The following is a 24,229-nucleotide window of genomic DNA, read 5'->3' on the forward strand; positions in this document are numbered from 1 at the left end:
AACATGTTTCCCTTTCTTTTGTGTTCTTTGCAGTGTTTGCTGCAGATTCTTTGCATTGTACAGGCCTTATTCAAAGCATTTAGCTGTCACATATTAGCTATTGCTATGAGCTAGTGATGTCATGTTAGTAGAATAAGCACGTAATCCATGTAATCTGTTGCTTGTTATCTGGGGACAGCCACTCTGCTTTTGTTTCTAATTTTGTGGCATACACATGCCTTGTCATATCTTGACATTCTTATCCATACAGCTGCACAGAAGGCATTTCATATTGTTTAACAGAATGGAGATAAAGAAATTGATATATATTTTGAAATGAGCTATAAACTTATGCAATCATTTAAAAAAAAAAAAAAAAAAAAGGGTTCCCACGGCTCATGGCTTTTGTCACAACACTTTTGCAAAGCCAACCATCAGCCTACGTAATTCATCTTGTAATATTTTCTTTGTAACAAGCAGTGTCTCCCTTTTTCATTCATCAGTGAATGTTCTTATTCCCAGAAAAATCTATACAGATAAATTTTGTTGCTTGCCTTTGTACTGGAAAACATCTCTCAATGTACAGTATTAATGTAACCCAGTGCTTCCTAACGTTATCCTAGAGGTACAACTAGCCAGTCAGGCTTTCAGGCTATCTGCAGTGAATATGCATGAAAGATTTGCATAACACTGAAAACCAGGCCTGTTTGAGGTTCTTAAGGACCAGAGTTAGCCACCCCTGCTGTACAATAAATGTCCAAGTTGGCCAATCTGGAGGGAAAAGAGTGGAAATCAATGTATATTAATAAATACATGACAATATTTTCTTTGACTTATTTATTTTATTTAGGTGTTTTTTTTATATACCGTCGTTCCAGAATATGATCACAATGGTTTACAAAATCAGTGTTCGTATTCTTGGATGACAATCACATTCTGTACCAGCATTCATAATTTAGGTGTACATCACAGCAGTTTTATGTTCTTGTTCATATTCATACATATTCTTGGTCAACATGGCAGGTTTATAGATTTCATATTCGTGCATTTTAAAAGTCTGCATTACAGCAAATGCGAATTCTAATTATACTACCTATACACTTTAAATAATTCATTACTTATTGCTCACTTCGCTGCCATTGTCTCTTGCACTGACTTTGAGGTTAACATTATATTGGTATTTTATGTTAAATCATAAGCTTTTCTAAAGAGCCATGTCTTCAGTTCATGTATTAATATTATAATAGCTTTCCAACTGAATTAGGTCACTTAATAGTGAATGGGTCTTCACCAGAGGCACCCATATTCTTATCCTGAATGATAAAGGTGTTGCACAGCATGAGCAGTCTGTGGCTGGCCTGAGGACAGAATCTCAGTCTGGACTCCAGTTTTCTCCCTTGCACAATTTTATTCTTCACATAAACAGAATTCAAACTGCTTACCTTGTAGTAAGTCAGAGAAATACTTTCAGTAGGTCATTTATATTTAAGGAGCTGCCTTCTCCTCTTCCCAGAGGCCTGTTTTGCTCTCTTCTGAGCCTATGCTTCATTCTTGCTTAGCGGAGACGCCCTATACTCAGAATGCCCTGCGTTAAGATGGACCGGGCCCATCCCAGTAAGATGTTCTGAAGGTTTCTATAGGGCACTCTGTCACAAAAGGTCTAAGAAAATAAACTTTTTTTTTCCCTTTAATTTTGACAAACATGTAGCAGGAAAGTTAGCAAGTTACTTGTCTCTAATATCTAAGGCTTATTGATGTATTTTTAACAATTTTTTTATGGGTAGTCTGAGGTGCTTTAGAAGATTTGAAAAATCTTTAGTCTCCTGACCATAAAACAAAAAAGCCTTTCTATTTTTGTAAAACTGGATTTTATTTATATTCCACTTTTTGTCACTTCAAAGTAGATTACATCTCCCCATCTAAATCCATAGCAAATAAAACAAAACTAAGAGTTGTTGTGGAAACTACCTTCTCTAATGGTGTTTCCAGTAAGGCTGATATCTGATACCTCTGTCCCCCACCCTTACACAGATGCGCCCATGGGGTTCCCATCCCCCATGGGCGGAAGAAACAAATCGGAGTGGAGCTGAAGATTGTGGCTTGCAGGCACAGTATGTGCTGAGTATGCCATTGCACCGGGATGGAGGGAGAAGCAGCGTGTAATATTTACCACTCCTATCAAAGCCTTGAGCAATCTGAAGTACCGGGAGATGTATGAGGGGTTCCAGGATGTGGTCTGGCGATGTCACCATTAATCCCACTGTCTCCTGCCTGGTCATGACCACTAAGGTATGCTGCAGAAGCACATGTGCTGTTTAGAAAGTTTCTGATTGGCTGAACCATAGCTTTTAAAACCTCCAAAATGCTGCCGCCTGGATCCAAACCAACACACACACACAAACGTGACCACATCGCCCCTGTACTCCAACACCTTCACTGGCTTCCAGTCACGGCAAGGATAACTTAGCATACTCTCACTCTAGTCCGCAAAGCCCTCCACAACCAAAATATGCATTGGTTTAATGAATACCTTACATTTCACAACGCCATCAGACCTACAAGACAGCAACACTGAATATCCCCTCGCCCAAAGACACTAAACTCAGCTCCACTAAAGCTCGGGCACTCTCATTAGCTGCCCCCGCCCTCTAGAACAAACTATTCCCCCCCCCCCTCACTACAACAAGAAGCGTGCCCTAAAAAATTCAAACAAGACCTGAAAACTTGCCTATTCAAACAATCATGCACTGAACAACACACCACCCCCACATGACACCCTCCCCTCCGTCCTCCGTCTTTTCTGTCAAAAGTGCCTCTGTTGTAAAAAGTGACATATTGTAAAGTGTGTAAATAATGACTGTTTAAGCCTTATATTTTACATTCTTTGACTTTCTTTCTGTAACTTGTTGAAAATTATGCCTTCCTTTTCTCCAACAGTTCATTGTTTCACTGTAAAGCGCTTGTTGCTGAATTATGTTTTTTGTGAACGATGAGATGTTCCCAACGTTCATCGGTATATAAAAACTTCAAAATTAAAATAAATAAATAAATACGAGCTAGGTTTGCAGTACACCTTGAAGATGGACAATTCTTAGCACTGCCAAAGCGATTGTCCTGTTTTGTTGGATAAAACAGTTTATTCATATTTTTTATCTGCAGATACCATTCTAAGAATATTGACCTTGTCTGGTTCCTTTTCACATGTCTGTGAATGATTTTAGTGTGAGTCTGAAGAGGAAGAGGCAGGGAGATGGACATGGTATTGGAGCCCTGTTTTTATTTTCAGTGGAAGTGATGACAGACTTTACTCCAGGTTTTTATCCATTACCTGCTATTAATCAAGTTGACTTAGAAAATAGCCACAGCTATTACTAGCATCAGTAGCATGGGATAGTTTTAGTTTATGGGTACTAGCCAGGTACTTGTAGCCTGGATTGGCTACTGCTGGAAACAGGATGCTGGGCTTGATGGACCCTTGGTCTGACCCAGTATGGCAATTTCACTGTGAACCAGGAAGATGTAGTAGGCCAGATTTGACAAACTAGAGTAGCAAATCACCTGGACCGGATGGTATACATCCTAGGGTACTAAAGGAACTAAAAAATGAAATTTCTGATCTATTAGTTAAAATTTGTAACCTATCATTAAAATCATCCATTGTACCTGAAGACTGGAGGGTGGCCAATATAACCACAATATTTAAAAAGGGCTCCAGGGGTGATCTGAGTAACTATAAACCAGTGAGCCTGACTTCAGTGCTGGGAAAAATAGTGGAAAATATTCTAAAGATCAAAATTGTAAAGCATATAGAAAGACATATGGTTTAATGGAACCCAGTCAACATGGGTTTACCCAAGGGAAGTCTTGCCTAACATATCTGCTTCATTTTTTTGAAGGGGTTAATAAACATGTGGATAAAGGTGAACCGGTAGATGTGTAGTGTATTTGGATTTTCAGAAGGCGTTTGACAAAGTCCCTCTTGAGAGGCTTCTAAGAAAACTAAAAAGTCATGGGATAGGAGACTGTGTCCTTTCATGGATTACAAACTGTTTAAAAGACAGGAAACAGAGAGTACGATTAAATGGTCAATTTTCTCAGTGGAGGACCGGTGCTTTTCCTAATATGAAACCTACATCGTGTAACTACAGCAAGGGTTATTTTTCCTTATGAGCAACACCTTGCACTTGTCCACATTAAATTTCATCTGCCATTTGGATGCCCAATCTTCCAGTCTTGCAAGGTCCTCCTGTAATGTATCACAATTCACTTGTGATTTAACTACTCTGAATAATTTTGTATCGTCCTCAAATTTCATCTGTCATTTGGATGATCTGGAAAGGAATACGACGAGTGAGGTTATCAAATTTGCGGATGATACAAAATTATTTAGAGTAGTTAAATCACAAGCGGATTGTGATACATTACAGGAGGACCTTGCAAGACTGGAAGATTGGGAATTTTAATCTTAATTTTAACAGATGAAATTTAATGTGGACAAGTGCAAGGTGGTGTTCATAGGGAAAAATAACCTTTGCTGTAGTTACACGATGTTAGGTTCCATATTAGGAACTAACACCCAGGAAAAAGATCTAGGCATCATAGTGGATAATACTTTAAAATCATTGGCTCAGTGTGCTGCAGCAGTCAAAAAAGCAAACAATGTTAGGAATTATTAGGAAGGAAATGATTAATAAAACAGAAAATGTCATAATGCCTCTGTATCACTCCATGGTGAGACCACACCTTGAATACTGTGTACAATTCTGGTCGCCGCATCTCAAAAAAGATATAGTTGCGATGGAGAAGGTACAGAGAAGGGCAACCAAAATGATAAAGGGGATGGAACAGCTCCCCTATGAGGAAAGGCTGAAGAGGTTAGGGCTGTTCAGCCTGGAGAAGAGACGGCAGATGGGGGATAGGATACAGGTCTTTAACATCATGAGAGGTCTTGAACAAGTAGATGGTGAATTGGTTATTTACACTTTCGGATAATAGAAGGACTAGGGGGCATTCCATGAAGTTAGCAAGTAGCACATTTAAGACTAAACGGAGAACATTCTTTTTCACTCAATGAACAATTAAGTTCTGGAATTTGTTGCCAGAGGATGTGGTTAGTGCAGTTAGTGTAGCTGGGTTCAGAAAAGGTTTGGATAAGTTCTTGGAGGAGAAGTCCATTAACTGCTATTAATCAAGTTTACTTAGGGAATAGCCACTGCTATTAATTGCATCAGTAGCATGGGATCTTCTTTGTGTTTGGGTAATTGCCAGGTTCTTGTGGCCTGGTTTGGCCTCTGTTGGAAACAGGATGCTGGGCTTGATGGACCCTTGGTCCATCTGGTCTGATCCAGCATGGCAATTTCTTATGTTCTTACCCCTTCCCGATCTAATCCACACCAATCTCAGGTTGACTGGAAATCAAAAGATTTATTGATTTTTGTGAACTTTTTATAGTTTAACTATTCAATGTTCTATTTGTCTGCTGTTTTGAAATATTTTTTCTTCTTGATATGTTTTTACTATTATTGATGTTTTATATTTCTTAATTTTGTTATTTTATGAAGCATAGTGGTAATTTTGTATATTCATTGTTGCACTGCCTACAGAGTCAGGTTTTTTTGTAGTTTCCAATTTTTTTTTTTTTTGCATGTTCGTTTAATCTTGAAGGTTCTTTTCTGTATTTGGAAAGGGTCTGTCTGTGACAGAGGGGAGGTATTCTGGTAGCATGTAGTTGCTTGGCTTGTTCTGTTTTCCTAATAGGAGATGTATTAGTGCAATATTTTCATAGATAGGGTTGTTACTGTTTTGAGTGCTGGCAATTAGTGCTGTTTCAGTATTGGAGCTTTACTATTTATTTATTTATTTTATTTAAATTCTTTTAATATACCGATGCTCAAGACCAGGTCTTATCGTACCGGTGTACAATAAACTAGGGGGAACCAGTTAACAGAGAAAGCAAAAGTTACATTATAACAGGGAACGTGGAACTAGGCTGTTAGAGAAAAGAAAGGTTAAACAAATTCTAACTGGAGAGAAGGGCAAAAAGCAGGAGAGGGTGCTTACAGGATAAGAATTATGTACAAATTTACATAGTGTATATGAATTAAGCAAGTTATAAGATAGTGCAATTAGTCGAACAACAGTTCCTTTGAGTTGCGGAAATGGACGCATCCGTGGGGTATGAGACTGTGTGGGTGACCCTGAGGCTTTTTCAGGGGTATGCTTGGGTGAACAGCCAAGTTTTTTTAATTTTTTTCTGAACGTGATATGGCAATGTTCCTGGCGGAGATCTGGCGGGAGGGAGTTCCAGTGATGCGGACCAGCAATTGATAGTGCTCGTTTTTCAATAGAGATGTGAAAAACGGATTTTTTTGGGGGAACCTGGAGGGAATCTCTATATGCAGATCTGGTGGGTCTTGCAGAGGAGTGTGGTTTGAGGGGTATGGTAAGTTGGAGCGAGGATTCTTGAAATAAGGTTTTGTGGATAATAGTAAGTGTCTTGAAGAGAATTCTGTAGCGAATGGGTAGCCAGTGAAGAATTTTTAGAACCGGGGTGATGTGGTCCATGCGGCGGGATTACTATATATTGTAATTGTAATTGAAATTGCTTATTCATGGCTTTCTGAGGGCCAAGCTCAATCCTAAGACACAGAAAAATAGGCTTAATGCTATATAGGTCCCCACTGTTGGGAGGTGGAGCTGACTAGGAGATGGAGGCCAACTGGAGTTTCGCCAATACCAGCCCTCGTTCACCACAGGTTGAGCCCTTGGTGCCAGGGCCAGCTGGACTTAGGCGGGCCTCTTTGTGACTACTCCCAGTAGTATTGGTGCAAGGGTTGCTGGGAGCCAAGGACAGATGTAGGTCCACCTAAGGCCAGAACCCGCAGGAGACTGAGCGACTGCGTCTCCCCGCAGGACACACGGGGAGACCCGCCAGGAACTGGGGAGGTCCGTGGAGGAGCCAGGTACAGCTGAGGTGCACGGGAGGCAAGCAACAATACTGTTGCGTGCCTACCGCGGATGGGGCACGCAACAGTATTAGATATTTTTACTTCAAGACAGTATTTTGAATGTCTTTTTTTTGTTTTTCTCTTCCCCTCCCCCCCCCCTCCCCCTCCCCATGTAACATCTCTCGTAAATGCATAATTTTTAATTGTTAGGAGAGGGCCATAAGTAGGAGGGTGCAATGCTGTAAGGTTCACCTAAGACGTTGCCCTGGGCTGGAGCCACATGTAGACAGTGTACATGAGAGGGGAGAGCATTCCAGTGCCCAGAGTCACACACAAGCAGGAAGGAAAACAAGACAGCAAGAGACTGGGAGCTGGGAGGGAGGTCAGTGATGTATTCCCTAAAATGTTGAGCATAACAGTCTAACTGTGTTCCCTGTCCCCTGACACAGGGAAAAACACATCTGCCTCCCATGGTACAGGGAGCAGCCTATAGAGTCCAAGTCAGCCCAGATTTATATCATAGACACACCACCTGAAAAATCTCACTCTTTGGCCCACTCATTGGGGCAGTAAATGTCTCTCAGTGGGACAGTCCACCCTTGGCGTCTCTGGCTTATCCCATGCTACTTTTATTTCCATTACTGTTCTTGTTTTCAACACTTCTGCCAGGAGGGCATTCCATGCATCCATCGACCTTTGTGAAGAAACCTTACGGTTTAAGGATGACTTTCACTACTGCAATGTTTTGAGTTCATTCTGGGAGAGCACCAGATTTCTTCACTAGTACAATGTCATGATGACTTCTGAAGTAAAGTGAAAAAAGAGAAGGCAGACTTAACAGTGGGTAGACATTTAAAGTCAATCAAGAAATGTGAAGTCTGTCATTTAAAATGTGAGCTGGAGTTTTTGGGAGGGTAATTTTTCAAAGCGATTTCTGTGGGTAAAAAGTGTCTGACTTGTACAAATTGGCTGAAGATTGCCCTCCCTCTGTGCTGCTAGAAGTCTGCATGTTGTTCCACAATGCAGGTACTCTTAGCTACATTGTGCGACAGAGTTCCCGGGGATGCGTTTAAGCAAGAGGAGGAAATGTATGCACTTAAATTACATGTTTAAATCTACACGAATACCTTTTAAAGCAGAATTCTAGCCACAAAAGGCAGGTACAAGTGTAAGTATGCATATTGTATCTGTGCAGTTTTGAAAGAGAAAATATACAAATTCCTTGCCTTTTGAAAATTGGTGCAAACAAAACTGCCCTTAGATATAGGAACTGTGCTGTCTTCTAGGGAAACATGCTGAAAAGCAGGGAATTTGAAGAGCTTCTGAAGGCCTTTGCATATAAAGTAGAAACATGTTTAATGGTTTTAGTTGCATGAAGAGCCGTCCCTCAGTTTCTTCGCACCACACATGCAGACTTTTCAAAAATATTTTATTTGACTTTCTTTACTTAATACAATTTAAATTGAAGATGATACTGAGATGGGAACCAACTTTCAGGGGGGTGACTAAGCTTGATGCATGCTGCAGGGCTGCATAGAATTGGTTAGAGGAAAACTAAGATTCAGTCTAGCAAAAGTTAGTTATCGTGGGTGAGTAGGCAGCCGAGGCTGCTTGCTGGACTCCCTTGAATTTCTGGCACTGATTTAAGGGCCTAAAGAAATTGTTTGGAATTTAGGATTAAGTTGGACAGACAGTTAACAAAGCAGGTCCACATTTCTTGAGTACCGTAATACAATATATGAAAGTATTTTGTGTTACTCAAGTAAGTCTGGTAAATGAAGTCGTCCCCCCCCCCCCCCCCCCCTCTTATTCTTTGGAGCAGACTGTATGCTATGCTTCTTTGCCTTTTTCATATAAATTTCAGTACCTTACCATTTAAAGTAGAAAAAGCATAAAGAATTTTAATGGGCAACATTTTCTATAAAAATAGCACTCTGAGCAAGATGTTCATATTAATTGAGGCTATCCTACCAAGCCATGAGATGGAGTGTGGGGATCACCTTGCCAAATCTTGGTTTTCTTCAGTAGGAGATCAAAAGTTAAGGTAATGCACATTTTTTCCAAGTTACCAGAAATATGAATTCTCATATATTACAATTGCTCTGTTTGTCCATTGAAAGGGGGTAAGTCTGCGTTGTTTGACATCATTCTGAATGTTTGTTCCGATATTTCTGTTTCAGATTTGTTTATATCCTGTTTGTTTACTTAAAGTTACTAATAGATGGTAGGGAGAAAGGACATTTAGGTCTCATGCAAATTAAAACATCATCCACAAACATGGTTTTGTGCTCCGGCCTTCTAAAGAGTAAAAATCTTTTATAGCTCTGTTGGCTCTAATTTTAGCAGCTAAGGGCTCCAGCGCCCATGCAAAAAGAAGCAGGGAGAGTAGGCAGCCTTGTCTAATGCCCCTTTCTAAGAGAGAAGATTTGGAGGCACACCCGTTAACCCCCACGTGCTTCTGGTTTAAAATACAAGCTTTTGCCCCCGGATATAAAATAATCACCAAACACAAATGTAGGTAAAACTTAAATAGATGAAGCCATTCAACACTGTCAAAGGCCTTCTTCACGTTTAGAGTCATAAGGATTGTGTAAGCAGACGTTTCCTTTCCCAGATTAATTAAATTGAGTCCTCATGTTACTCCCTCCCTGCCTGTTAGATATATAACCTGCTTGGTCAGGATGAATTACCAAAGGCTATTTGCCAGGATGTTTGCAAAAATCCTTTCATTGTTTAATAAAGAAATTGGCCTGTAAGAAGAACAAAGTTATCACGGATGTGTAAAGGGATTTATAAAAGTTGGCAAATCTTCTTTTTATTTTTTAGAGACTATTTCTGCATTAGTCTTCAAGGGATTTCACCTGCTACTGAACCTCTACTGTCTTTAACCTATATGCCAAAAGTTTGTCATCCTTATTACCAGAAGTGCAATACCTCTGTTTTATATGCAGTAAGCTATAGATTGCTCTCTTCTGTAAGTGATGCTGTAATTGTTCCCTAATTTGTTTGTCTAGCTCTACTTAATCTCGATGGCTTATTTTTGTTTAAGGCCTCCATCTCAACTTTTTTCTCTAAATTCAGTTTCTTTAGCCAGGGCCAATTTTTTTGCGGGAACATTTTAAGGGAGATACACGTACACCAAATAAAGGTCTTCATGGTATCCCAAATAATTTGGTTAGACATTCCTAGAGATTCATTAACATTAAAGAATCCCACCAGCTCCTACTGGATAGTACCAGCTATCTGAAAATATAAAGAAGAGTCCAGTGTCCATTTTTGTAGATCACATAAAGACAAATATAGATAAAATGTAATCCCTATGGGGACATGATCAGATCAAGATACACTACCTATGGTAGCTTTAAGAGTTTGGGAATCCTTCAGTATATCTCACAATGGTACCAATGTAATAAAACTCATGCTAAAAGCAGAGTTAGATTTTAGAGAGGGTTTTATTTTACATGCTTGTTGAAAAATGTGGTTCCCGTGGAATGCAGGAAGCTAATGACATGCAAATGAACCAGGAGTATAAAAAAAAAAGACATACAAAAAAAAGTGCAGTCTGCACCCAAAAACTGCTCCCAAATGAAGCTCTCTCCTGAGTGGGGCCACACCCGCTGGGCTAGAAGTCCTCCCTCCCTCCCTAGCATAGCCAATCCCCCCCCTCACCTTTAAAAGAAGTTAAGCGGTGGACCAAGCAGGGTGGGTTGGTCAGTCATGGTTGCATAGATCCTCAATCTCCCACACCCTTTCCTCACTCACCTAAAAAACTAAATAAGAGAAAAACCTCAAAAATTGGGCCCTGCAGATCTCTTATATCTGGAATCCCCTCCTAGTCCCACTGGGAATCTCCGTTGTTGAAGAGCATATCTCCTCCGGCAGGGCTGTCAGCCGATTTTGTTCCTCCACTGTTAGTTGTCAGTGAAAAGATGAATCCCCTTTCAGAATTTTGAAAGGACAGCTTTCTGAAAAGGGATTGGTCATCTGGTCCCTCCACTGTCAGGTGGATGTGAGGGGACCAATCAGCAGACAGTGAAAACTGAATACATTTTTAATATTAAGGGAACACTTTATATTTACTCCTTTACTGTCTGCTGATTGGTCCCTTAATGTCCAACTGACAGGACTAATCCCCTTTGAGAAGGTTGTCCTTTAGAATATGTGTGTATGTGTATATATAAAACACTAATAAGAATTTATTTGAAATTGAATATATGCATTGAATATTGACATGAAATATACAAAAAAAATACAAGGAATCAAATAACTCAAAATAGTGACACAATATGCCCAAGAATATGATATTAAAAAACTGTAAAAATGTTCTTTATACTCCAGTAGACTTGTATACAGCCATAGAGTGATTCAAATGTTGATAGAAGCTGAAAACAGTGGTTGAATGTGAAAGCCCTGAACAAAGAAACCCCGACAAAGGCCTTATGTTTCGCTCAGGTAGGCTTCCTCAGGGGGGTATATGTACCATCAGGCAGAACAAATATTAATCTAAAACAAAAGTATTCAAACACTTTTTTGTATAAATAATATAACACCATGATATATAATAGAATAAAAGGCTAAATCACAGACCATGTACTGTGTCTAAGAAGAAGCCCTCTGTGATAGACACAGATAATGCAAATTAGTAAAGAGAGGGTGCTAGGATTAAAGGTCTTATCTGCTTGGAGTTCAGGTGAATCAGATGGGGTAAATGCTGATCATGATCAAGTTCAGATTGATATATGGATGTTTGCATTTTGAGGAATTATCAGAGGGGGGATAGATGTCTCTTACAACTGTACTGTGTTGTATAGGTGTTGTACAGGTTTTGAGTGGCTATAGCCAGATACAAACTGCTAGGGGTGTGCATTCGTTTCCAACGCATTGGTAATCCACAACATATAGGGCCATATTCGTTGTATTCGTGGGGAAGTGAAACGTATCGTGATTCCCCACGAATACAACAAATCTTCACCAAATTATTCGGCCGTCTAAAGGAGCAAATTTAAACAAACTCCCCACCCTCCTGACCCCCACAAGACTTGCCAAAAGTCCCTGGTGGTCCAGCGGGGGTCCGGAAGCGACCTCCTGCACTCGGCCGTCGGCTGCCAGTAATCAAAATGGCGCCGATAGCCTTTGCCCTCACTATGTCATAGGGGCTACGGGTGCCATTGGTCGGCCCCTGTGACATAGCGCAGATAGCCTTTTCCCTCACTATTTTGATTACTGGCAGCTGATGGCCGAGTGCAGGAGGTTGCTCCCAGACCCTCGCTGGACCACCAGGGACTTTTGGCAAGTCTTGGGGGACCCTCCTGACCCCCACAAAACTCCCCCCCTATGCTTTTCAACATCTGATGTTTATTCAAAAATACTTACTGTAAGGGATTCAAAGATAAGTCTGCAGTAAAACAGGAGACTAATTCACTTCTCATCTCTCTCCTTAATGTGGATCATACCTGTTCCCTCAGAGGAAAAAGTTTCCTTCTTTTTAATTATTCTCAGACAAACATGGACTTCACTGATTTCCCCAGCTTAGAGATTTCCTTATTCTGAAGTCTGGTTTATTGCATGGCAATCAGAAGGGGCTTTTAGTAGTAGTAATCATTTTTATAACATTACTGTACTAACACAGCGCTGTACAATGGTAATAAGTTCTCAGGTATAAGTCTATGGCCCAAAGAGCTTAAAGTCTAGTTTGGGTACCTGTGGCAAAGGAGGATACAGTAACTTACCCAGGGTCATAAGGAGGTGTCAGTGGGAGAAGCAGGATTATAACTCTTGCTTACCTGATCCTCAGCCCATTGCTCTAACCACTAGGGGGCCGATGCAAAAAAAAAAAAAAAAAGTCGGCGCCCGCTTTCTTAACACATGCATGGCGCCCGCAAGGGGAGCGCCAATCTATATTATAATTTGGGGGTCACTGTTACCAGCAGCCTGCTGGTTATCGGTCTTCTTAATATGGCCTTCTGAGGGTTGTTTTTTTTTTTTTAAACTTTTAAAAGAAGTACAGAAAAGCAGTTTTTTCTGCTTTTCTGTACTTCTTTTCAATGCGCTCAGCTATTAACGCCTGCCGAGACACGCATTTATCTTTTTGCATTTGGAGTGAATGAGTAATAGCCTCATTCACATGCATTTGCATGTGATGAGCGCATTCCATTCACTCCATGTCGGACGCGCGTTAAATAGGCGCTAATCCCCTTATTGCATTAGGGGGTGGATTAGCGCGTATTTAACCCGCAACCGACTGCGTGTTATACAGTGCGCTCAGCCAGTAGTGTTTTGGTAGTGGAATACCATGGAATTATGAGGCTCATGTAACTGCTGTTTCTGGTGATACAGGATATGTTTTGGTTCTTAATGTAGCTAGAAACACAGGATGTAGAAAACAAAACTATGTATGTAAGGTTAGAAGTAAGGTAGCTTGAGCGGCAATTTCATTTTGAGAATTACCGAGGAAAGCAGCCTTATGCAGACTATCTGCCAATGTTAGAGTATCCAAACCTCCCTTTTCGAAATAATGTCATGCCTATCAAATGTCATAACACACATTTTATATCCCAGGCATTTCGGCTTTCAAAATCTTGAGAACTTCCATCGTGTGCTTCTTAAAATGTTCCTGAGGATTAAAAATCATGTCTGTGGAAAATTGAGCAAAACTCAGATTCCTTATCCCCAATAAATTCTTGTTGTATAATAGTAAAATGCTGGATCATAGATTGATGAAGCTGTAAGCATAGGGGTAGATTTTAATAAAAAGCGCGTTCGCGTACTTTTGTTGGCGCATCAGTCGCAAACAAAAGTACGCTGGATTTTAGTAGATACACGCGTAGCCGCTAAAATCCAGGATCGGCGCGCGCAAGGCTGCCGATTTTGGGCAGCCGGCGCGCACCGAGCCGCGCAGCCTGCCTCCATTCCCTCCGAGGCCGCTCCGAAATCGGAGCGGCCTCGGAGGGAACTCTCTTTCGCCCTCCCCTCACCTTCCCTTCCCTTCCTCTACCTAACCCACCCCCCCGGCCCTATCTAAAACCCCCACCCTACCTTTGTCCGCGGATTTACGCCTCCCGGACCGCCCCGGGCCGAAACCACGCCCCGAAACGCCGCGTCCCGCCCCCAAAATGCTGCGTCGGTTGGCCCCGCCCCCGACAAAAAACCCCGGGACTTACGCGGGTCCCGGGGCTCTGCGTGCGCCGGCAGGCCTATGGAAAATAGGCGCGCCGGCGAGCAGGGCTTTTAAAATCCGCCCTATAGGGAATTGTTGATCATAGTGGAATGGGAGATAGAATGGAAGTTGTGCTAACAAAAGTTAGGTTAGGGTTAGTTTCAGTATGCCATCTAGCTGAATGGAAAGAACCAGTTTGTTTGGAGTCATATTACAGAGTAAGCCCTGCTAAAGATGTCCTGCTTACAAAAACTAAAAATCTGCAAAGTTCTGCAAATAGCCCTACTCAGAGTTCTGGCAGTTGAAGTCTCTAAAGTAGGTTTCTGGATTGAGGTAGACAGGGATGTTGATAAATGGGGCAGTTGGTGGTTTTAAAAACATTAACTATTGTGACTTCGTCAGTGCATGCTGCAATCCAGAAAAGTTTACTGTCATATGGCAAACGAGCCATTATTTTGGATTTGACAAGTTTTGGCAAAAGTGGCAGTACTGAAGTGTGGGTTGTGATATGCAGCTTGAAACTAAGTATACACAATTCTTGTCATTGCTTGAGCATTTCTCGAAGAAAAATCGCTGCTGCTGAGTGCCACTGAATAAGATGCTGGATAACTTTACATTTCTCATAACTTGAGTAAAAGTCCTGACATTGAGCAGGAAAAGATAGAAACAGTTTCGTTTTGAACAGATTGGGTTGTTTTGATTGTCATGATTGTGTTCATATTGGTTGAGGACACTTTTTAGTACTTAAGTCATTAAAGACATTGTAGGGATTACTGTGTGAAAGTGGCCCTCATTGATATTGCCTTCCTTTCAGCAACTCTAGAAGTTTAGAAATGGAAGGCCAACATAGACTTTTGTTGGGAGATCTTTCAGAAGCTTTAAAATGGTCTGAAAGATGTGTAACTTGCTCTTCTGAGCAATTGCAGATTTTGTAACTAGCAGTGTGTACTAGCAACCTATACACTTAAAAAAAAAATACAGTGGTTCTTAAAAATGTTCTTTAAATAGTGTTTTTCCTTTTGTGGTCAAATAATCCAAATCTTCTGCAACATGGCGAGGAGTACCCGGTTTAGGAGGAAAGCATTCCTCTTTTATTAAATCTGCTGATGTCAGTGTTATTTTTCCCTCAAGTTTTCTTGTAAATGTTTTTTGTTTCTTATAAAAGGGATAAATGTACTTTCACTCTTTTCAACTGGAAATTTTCCTCTAAGACAAAGTTGTAGCTTTAATTTTGTCTTTTTTTTTTTTTTTTTTTGTTTTGTTTTTGAGCCATTTTGACCTTGGGCTATAAGGAGAACTTACGCAGTTTGTTGGCTTGATTGCATTGTGACGTCAATCATGTTTCCATATTGTGTGTTGTCTTTTTTTTTTTTTTTTGCTTCCCCTTTTTTTTTCATTTGTTGGCTTATCACATTCTATGTTTAGGATGGCTTTCTTTGTTTCTTTTTCTTTGATGTTGTAACTGGAATATGTTTTCTTTTGGTTATCAAGGTGTTCATTTAATTTGAAATGCAGATTTCAAAAGAGTGCATGGAGATGGGAGTTAGGAATTTTATTTTCATTTGCCATGCCTGAGCAGTGGAGCTCATCAGCATTGGAAAAACGTGAGACCAGCATTCAATGTTCTTTTATTCAAAAAATCTTACTGTAAGGGAGTCAAAGATAAGGCTGCAGTAAAACAGCAGAGTAATTCACTGCTGATCTCTGTCCTTAATGTGTTTCCTCTGAGGAAGCAGGTATGAAAAAATTTCCCTATCTTTAATTATTCTCAGACAAACATGGACTTCACTGATTTCCCCATCTTAGAGATTTCCTTATTCTGAAGTCTGGTTTATTGCATGGCAATCAGAAGGGGCTTTTAGTAGTTGTAATCATTTTTATTACATTACTGGACAAACACAGCGCTGTACAATGGTAATAAGTTCTCAGGTTTAAGTCTATGGCCCAAAGAGCTTAAAGTCTAATTGGGTACCTGTGGCAAAGGAGGCTACAGTAACTTACCCAGGGTCATAAGGAGTGTCAGTGGGAGAAGCAGGATTCTAACTCTTGCTTACCTGATCCTCAGCTCACTGATTGCTCTAACCACTAGGCCAGTAGTGTTTTGGTAGTGGAATACCATGGAATTGTGAGGTTCATGTAACTGCTGTTTCTGGTGATACAGGATATGTTTTAGTTCTTATGGTAGCTAGAAACACAGGATCTAGAAAACAAGACTATGTATGTAATCTCATCATATCATGGAGTCACAGTATTACTAAGCTATTTTTGTTGTAGGTGCAAATTTGGGAGAAAAATGAATAAACAGGATCCTGATGGCAGATCCTACTTAATAAATGCACCCTTGGGTGCTAATGGGACAAGTGTTTACTCTTTCTTCTGGCATTGGTTTAATACCTGTAATTGAGATCCCAAGCTTCTCAGGGGTGATGGTGGTCTTGATCCAGTGCATCTACTGTACTCACTACAGAGAAGGTTTTAGCATTGTGCCTGAACCTGGACGTGAATTATACCCTGACAAAGAAAATGGGAACGGCGTCTAGGAAGTAGGGCAAAAATGAAGATGGACAAAGCATACACCAAACAATCCAACAGCAAAAAATACATATGGGACAATTCAATTAAACATGTATCAATCCAAATTTAATAGGGCCGACCAAGTTCCAAAATATCAAAACACCAAAACTGAAGGTCTCCAACATGGACCATATTTCACATAAACTGCATCAGGAAAGACTAAAACCAAAGTCTGGAAACATTTCTTCATAGAGAGGCTGGTGAATATCTGGAATGCCCTTCCGGAAGAGGTAGTGAAAACAAAAACAGTAAACAAATTCAAAAAGGCATGGGATAAACATTGTGGATCCCTTAAAGCTAGAGTTGGAAATTAAGAAAACTGTGCATGGGGGTAACCAGCTTGGAGCAGCAGCTACATCCCTAACAGAAGGCATGAGGATTATTACCCTTAACCATTTAGCTTACATGATTTTGATGCAACTGCAGCATCACACTCTGCTTTGACAACCGGAAGGAACTGGATTCAGATGACAACCACCACTGGGCCCTGACTTTTTTAAAGTCCAGGGTACTGATATGCACACAGGGAAAAAGCACAGGAATGTTTCTAGGCCCAAGACCAAATGCATCATGTTCAAGCAGCAGCATTAAATGAATTATCAAGAAGGTTGCTCGCCCTGTAAAAATGTTGCTAGAGGTAATTTTGTTATTGGTTTGACAGTTGCTTGATTTTGATTTTTAATATTACAGCCCTTAACATAAGGGGCAGCAGTTACTACCCTTAACAGAAACATGGGGGTAACCTGCCTGGAGTGGCAGTTGCTATCATAAGAAGCTTGCTGGGCAGACTGGCTGGGCCGTTTGGTCTTTTCCTGCTGTCATTGCTATGTTAATGTGTGTGGGTCTTTTTTTTTTTTTTTTTTGCAGTAATATATAGTACCTAATGGTCAGGTTCTTGTGGCCTGGTTTTGGCCTCTGTTGGAAACAGGATGCTGGGCTTGATGGACCCTTGGTCTGACCCAGCATGGCAATTTCTTATGTTCTTATCTGTTGAAATTTAGTCTTTCAACAATGTTAAGACAGTTGGCCCACAGCCTGTGAAAAGCCAGCCAGATGAGTGCAAAGATTTTCAGGGGTAAAAAGTGGTCCAAAAGAATCACGTGAGTGAAGCCAGCCAGTAGCTGACACAGAATACCTAACCATAGAAATCAAACTTCCTTGCCAGAGAATAATGGATTCTAATGATATCAAGCAGTGGCAGCTCATAATGGCTAAAGAAAGAGAGCCTGCAGCAAGCAGGTTTTGCACAATGAAACAGCACTGCAAGTTAGAATACAAAAGATATATCTTTCTGAACATAAAATACTGAAATGGTCACAAATCTAGGAATATGTTGATAAAGAGAGAAACATTTTCAAAGACTAACCATCATATAGGTTCTCAGCACATGAAAGATGCCAAAAAGAATCGCATGAAAACAACTGGCCAAGTTTGTCAATGTGTGCAGAAACTTTTGACAGCTAAAACGACATGGAGACTGATTAAAAAAAAAAAAGAAATACTTCAAAAACAGTAGTGCTGAAAACAAAATCGTATGATAAGACCCAATGAGGCTAAACCAGTTTTTCCAAAGAAGCCCTAAATAACCAGATCATCACACAAAAGCCTGGATTTATCAAAATGCACTAAATATCGCATGTGATAGGAAAAGGGGCGTGTTTTATGGTAATAGGCGGTTTATCGCAAAGTGCGCTTCACAGAGATATTACCGCAAACTGCGATAACTTTTTCGCACTTTGCAGTGTCAGAATTGTTGTATTTCCTACCTACAACAACTGGGGGGGGGGGGGAAGAGAGAGGGACTGAGAGAGACTGACTAGCTATAAAGCCCTCATACTAGGTAGGTATTTATACCGCTATATAAGGCCCACCTAGCTACTCGAGGTGAGGTTTAGGTATTAGTGTAGGGGTTAGGGGCCACTTTGGCATTCAGAGTGCAACATATGAACAGAACAGTGCACTCTTGTGAAGATTTGGTGACCTTCGGAGTGAGGAAACTCACCCAAAGATGAGATTTGTGCAGTGTTCTCTCAACCTAGCTTGATGTTACCCAGATAGAGAGTCCATCAAGTTAGGTTGAGAGAACACTGCACAAATCTCATCTTTGGGTGAATTTCCTCACTCCGAAGGTCACCAAATCTTCACAAGAGTGCACTGTTCTGTTCGAACGTCGCACTCTGAATGTCAGTGGCCCCTAACCTCTACACTAATACCTAGGGCCTTATAGCTAGGTTCTTTTGCACTCTCTCGTGCTCTCTCCCTTCTGTGGTGCTAGGTTCTCTCTCACCTAGCAGCTTAAAATACTGAAAACGCTATTTGCGGTAACATCGCAAAGTGCGATAAAGCCATATTGCACGACTTAACGCAAATGAAAAAGGTGTAGTTAAAATCCGCATTAAAGCTGTGTGATGGCCCACTTGGCCAGAATCCCGCCCCAAACTCCTCCTCCCCTTTTCCTAATTTGCATCGCACCATGCGATAAAGGTGTTTTCGCATGCGTTATAAACAATGGGTAAGAAGAAACACCAATTGTCCAAAAGAAATGAAAACCAAAGTACATTAGATTTTTCTGACAATAATAAAAGTAATAGGCAGTTAGGAGACTGATTTGAGGGAAAACAGAGAAAACTGTCCACTTAGTATCATGATTGAAACCTGAGGGATGTAGATCTCTGTAAAGAGTAAATCCAACATTGTTCCCTTTGAAGGCGATAACTAGAAAATTCATCCCCACATGAGAATGGTTTGCACCGATCTATGATGAAAAACCACAGGTCTGACACCTAATGGAAAGCTGAGACCCAATGCTCCACTAGTGGGGCCTTGACATAAGCTTGCCTAATACAAAGTTTGAAAATATGCATCTTTCGCATACATGAGGTTTCCTAACGTAGAGCAAAGGGTAGTGATGTAAGATTATGTAAACACTAGACAAAGAACATTCTGAATAAAAACAATTCCATGATGTAACAGGATGTATAAAGCAAGAAATCCACAAAGCTAGATTACATGCTATACATGGTGCAGAAAGAGAGTGTCCTGAAAAAGCAATAAGTTGTGAGAGATTCTGATCATGTTCAAACCAGGAGTTTCTGAAAAAAAGATAACCAATGATGTCTGACGATAATACAGACAGTTTTACTGAAAGGTTGAAAAGGAAGTAGCACATGTCATTAAATCGCAGGCATGGGGAACCAAGGGTTGAAACAAGAGATCCTTGTTAATATAGAGAACTTGTTAAAAGCAGTCTTAATCACTGATATAGCTAAACTCCTCTGATAACAACTAATAAACTTCTGATGAGCTTGTAACAAAAAATCTAAACATGAATAGCAAAACCTGCAGAGTTAAAAAAAAAAAAAAAAAAAAAAAAAAAAAAAATTGCCCAAAGAAAGTTGCAGAAAAAGCACAGATGGTGACTATCATAGGTCAATAATGTGTGTTTTATCTGTGAGTTTAAGAAAAAGTCACAAAATGGTCATATTGAAGGGAGATAGAAATGTCCAAAAATGAAATACATGAGGTATGGATGCAAGGTGAAAAATGATTTTTAGGATCACACAAGTTTAGCCAATCCAGAAAAACAAAGAATTAAACATCAGTGTCTGTTCAGATTTTTTTTAAAAAGTAATCTATATAGCGATACCATGATAAAAGCCAAGAGTACATTTTGTTTTGGTACCATGTGATCACACCCCTGAATTGCAAAGATTGATTTCTGATCTAATACAACAAGGCTTTGATAATCATTTTATTATTCATTGAGAAGCCAATTTTCTATTGAAATCTCATCCTCTGCCCTTTTTTTTTTTTTTTTTTCCAAGCCTTTGGTCCCCCTGGCTCCTTCCTATATTGGGATTCTGGACACTTTATTTCCTTATTAGATCAGATTATTTTAGCTGTGTCCCCATTCTCATTGAGGCCCTGTACTCCAATATCCCACAATTGGAAGCAGTGAAGATGGTCAAGTCAGCTTTGGTCGCCGTGTGTCTAGGGTTCCTTTGTATTTTTTGATAGCATTCACTTAGCTCACACATTACTTTTTTGTTTTGTTTCAATAGTCAGATTAATAAGTAGATTAAGGGAATGTTGATTGGGGGAGGGGAGTGCCATTATGGCTCCTGACATCACCTGCCTGTGTCTCTGCTTTTGAATCTCAATATTTGTACCCTTTTCCTATTTTGGTGGTCTTCATTTTATCATGGAATCACTATAGTTTGTTTGATTTGGATGGGTATTGATGTTTAATTCTTTGGATTTCTGTAATGGTTAAACTCATGTGATCCTAATGATAATTTTTCACCTTGCATTTTTAGATATTTTATCTCTCTTCAAGAGTGCCATTTCGTGACTTTTGATTTTTGTAAACCCATGGCTAAAAACACATTATTGACATAGGATAAACACCATTCACACTTTCTATACAACAATATTCCTTTTGGTCAATGTTTTAGACTCTGCAGGCTTTGTTCTTGGATTTTTTGGAATCTCGTAAGATGTTTAATTTTTCAGCAGAGGGGCTACCATTATCAGGTGATTAAGACCATTTTACATGAGCTCTCTAATAGGGATCTCTTGTTTCAAACTTTTGGTTCTCCCTGCCTGCTGTTCAATGATCTGCATTCTTCCTTTTTCATCTTTCAGTAAAACTGTCTCTAATGTTGATGACATTGATCATGATTATCACCACTTGGTATTTTCAGGAACTCACCTGTTGACATTCCACCATGAATTAGTTGCAATAACGAGAGACTCAGCAACTCTACAGCAACTCAGGAATCATTTCCCCATTACTACAGAGAACTAAAAACCCCAGAAAAATGTGGTCAGTGGGCTCAGGTAGGATAAGACCTGTGACCCCAAAATACTCATTCTTCTTAAGAATACAGCCCACATGTTCCACCCCCCCCCCACCACCTACACACAGGAACCTAAGAACAAATGGATTACAGTGGGATCTGGTAGTGTAAGACCTGTGATACAGAGAGACACCCTCCCTCAAGTGACACAAGTACGAAATGCATTCTCTGTATTAAATAATGAAGAAGCTCTAGCAATGGAGACTGAAGTGGCATCTGAAAAGAAAGAAGATACCCAATGCATGCAGAAATGCCATAATAAAATCAATAACCATAAGAAAAAGCTCATTGTCCTGGGTGACTCAATAATCAGAGGCACTTACATGGGAAGTCTCTTCAAGGGAAACACTATAGTTAAAAGATTTCTAGGATCATCTGCCAGTAGAAATGCTATTCAAATAGTCAGTGCAATCGAAGAAAGCAAAGACTCTGAAGTTGATATTATCATCCATCTGGGAATGACCTTACTAGAAACAGCATCCAAGTGGTACAGAGAGATTTCCATTCTCTGGCGAAGCAGATTAGACACATGGTGAAGACTATTGCCTTTTCAGAAGGGTTACCTGTTCATGGAAAGGGGAAAGAGGCTAAACCACATAAAAAAAAGTATAACAAACTTTACTACTTATCTTTGTTCTTGGGGAGTTAGAAAATGAGAGCCCCCACCTGGCTACTCTAGTCGGGGGGGGGGGGGCAAAAAAATTAACTTTCCTAAATTGGGATGCCTTCTAACTTTCTTATCTTTGTCCTTGGGGGCTTCAAAATCTGAGACCCCCACCGGCCTGGCTGTTCTGTCTATTTAAACCCCTGTTAAGAACAGTAAAAGGAGTAACGCTAGCGGAGCAAGATAAACTCTGACTGACCACACAAGAGAGAAAGTAAACGGGCTAATTGCTTCATGATAATGGTAAGCCATTTAATTAGTCATAAGAACATAAGAAAATGCCATACTGGGTCAGACCAAGGGTCCATCAAGCCCAGCATCCTGTTTCCAACAGTGGCCAATCCAGGCCATAAGAACCTGGCAAGTACCCAAAAACTAAGTCTATTCCATGTTACCATTGCTAATGGCAGTGGCTATTCTCTAAGGGGTAGATTTTCAGACGAGCGCGAATAGCCTACTTTTGTTTGCGCTCCAGGCGCAAACAAAAGTACGCTGGATTTTAGTAGATACGCGCGTAGTCGCGCGTATCGGCTAAAATCCTGGATCGGCGCGCGCAAGGCTATCGATTTCGTATAGCCTGCGCGCGCCGAGCCGCGCAGCCTACCCCCGTTCCCTCCTAGGCCGCTCCGAAATCGGAGCGGCCTAGAAGGGAACTTTCCTTTGCCCTCCCCTCACCTTCCCCTCCCTTCCCCTACCTAACCCACCCGCCCGGCCCTGTCTAAACCCCCATCCTACCTTTGTCGGGGGATTTACGCCTCCCGGAGGGAGGCGTAAATCCCCGCGCGCGAGCGGGACTCCTGCGCGCCGGGCCGCGACCTGGGGGCGGGTACGGAGGGCGCGGCCACGCCCCGGACCGCCCCGGGCCGTAGCCACGCCCCCGTACCCGCCCCCAAAACGCTGCCGACACGCCCCCGCAACGCCGCACGCTCCGGCCCCGCCCCCGACACGCCTCCCGACACGCCCACTCCGAAACCCCGGGACTTACACGAGTCCCGGGGTTCTGCGCGCGCCGGTGAGCCTATGTAAAATAGGCTCACCGGCGCGCAGGGCCCTGCTCGCGTAAATCCGCCCGGTTTTGGGCGGATTTACGCGAGCAGGGCTCTGAAAATCCGCCCCATAGTGAACTTAATAGCAGGTAATGGACTTCAGACCCTATACCCCTTGAATTTTAATTATGATATTGAATAATCTAGTTTTTTCTGTTTTCCCTCATACAAGTCTAACTGCCTATTTCTGACATGAATAATAAAAGTGCAAAAATATAGTGTACTCTAGCTTTTGTTTGGTGGTTTGATGTTTGTTCTAACCCTTTGTTTTATAACTTTCTCTAATCATCTGGTTATTTTGACTTTTTTGGAAAAGTTGGCTTAGCCTCAAATTGGTTCTCATCACATATATATAATTTATTTTTTTTTTAATTCTTTTTTTAGCTCCGCTCTTTTTTACTTACTCTGTTCTTTTGCTGGCCTTCATTCATTAGAGGCGGTTTTAGCTGTCAAATGCTCTGCACACATTGACAAGCTTAGCAGGTTTTTTTACACGTAATACTTTTTGGCACCATTTCTCTTGTTCATGTGCGGAGAACATACCTGGCTGTTAAATGTTTTCTAAGACTCTCTCTTTTTTTTTTTTTTCCAATGTATTTCTAGGTTTGTCACCATTTGTGTATTTTATGTTCGATATCTTTTGTATGGCAACTTACTGTATTGTTTCATTGTGGAAAACCTATTTGGCACCAGATTTATTTTTTTTCTTTAGTGACTTGTGGGCTGCCCACTGTTAGATGATATTCAAATCTCCCCATTCTTATCATTCTCTGGCTAGGAAGAATGTTATTACCATGGATATGTATGATGCTGTGTTTACTACTGGCTGACTTCAATCATGTGATTCTTTTAGCACCGTTTTTACCCCTTTAAATCTGTGCTTTTATCTTGCTGGCCTATGGGCTTTGAGCCAACTCTGTCTTGAGGAGATTTACAGTCTTTCAACAATGTTAATATATTGGTAAGTTTGTTTTCATAATGATTTAAGTTGAAGCTTGTATTGG

At 40.8% G+C, this 24,229-nt stretch overlaps 1 protein-coding gene across 1 annotated transcript in view; it reads right to left on the reverse strand.

The window, feature by feature from the left end:
* Nucleotides 1-24,229, reverse strand: part of LOC115100739 — a 105,581-nt gene that overhangs the window by 50,835 nt on the left and 30,517 nt on the right. The gene's annotated exons all lie outside the window — the stretch shown is intronic.

Source organism: Rhinatrema bivittatum, chromosome 1 (genome assembly GCF_901001135.1).
Source record: "Rhinatrema bivittatum chromosome 1, aRhiBiv1.1, whole genome shotgun sequence".
Lineage (NCBI taxonomy): Eukaryota > Metazoa > Chordata > Amphibia > Gymnophiona > Rhinatrematidae > Rhinatrema > Rhinatrema bivittatum.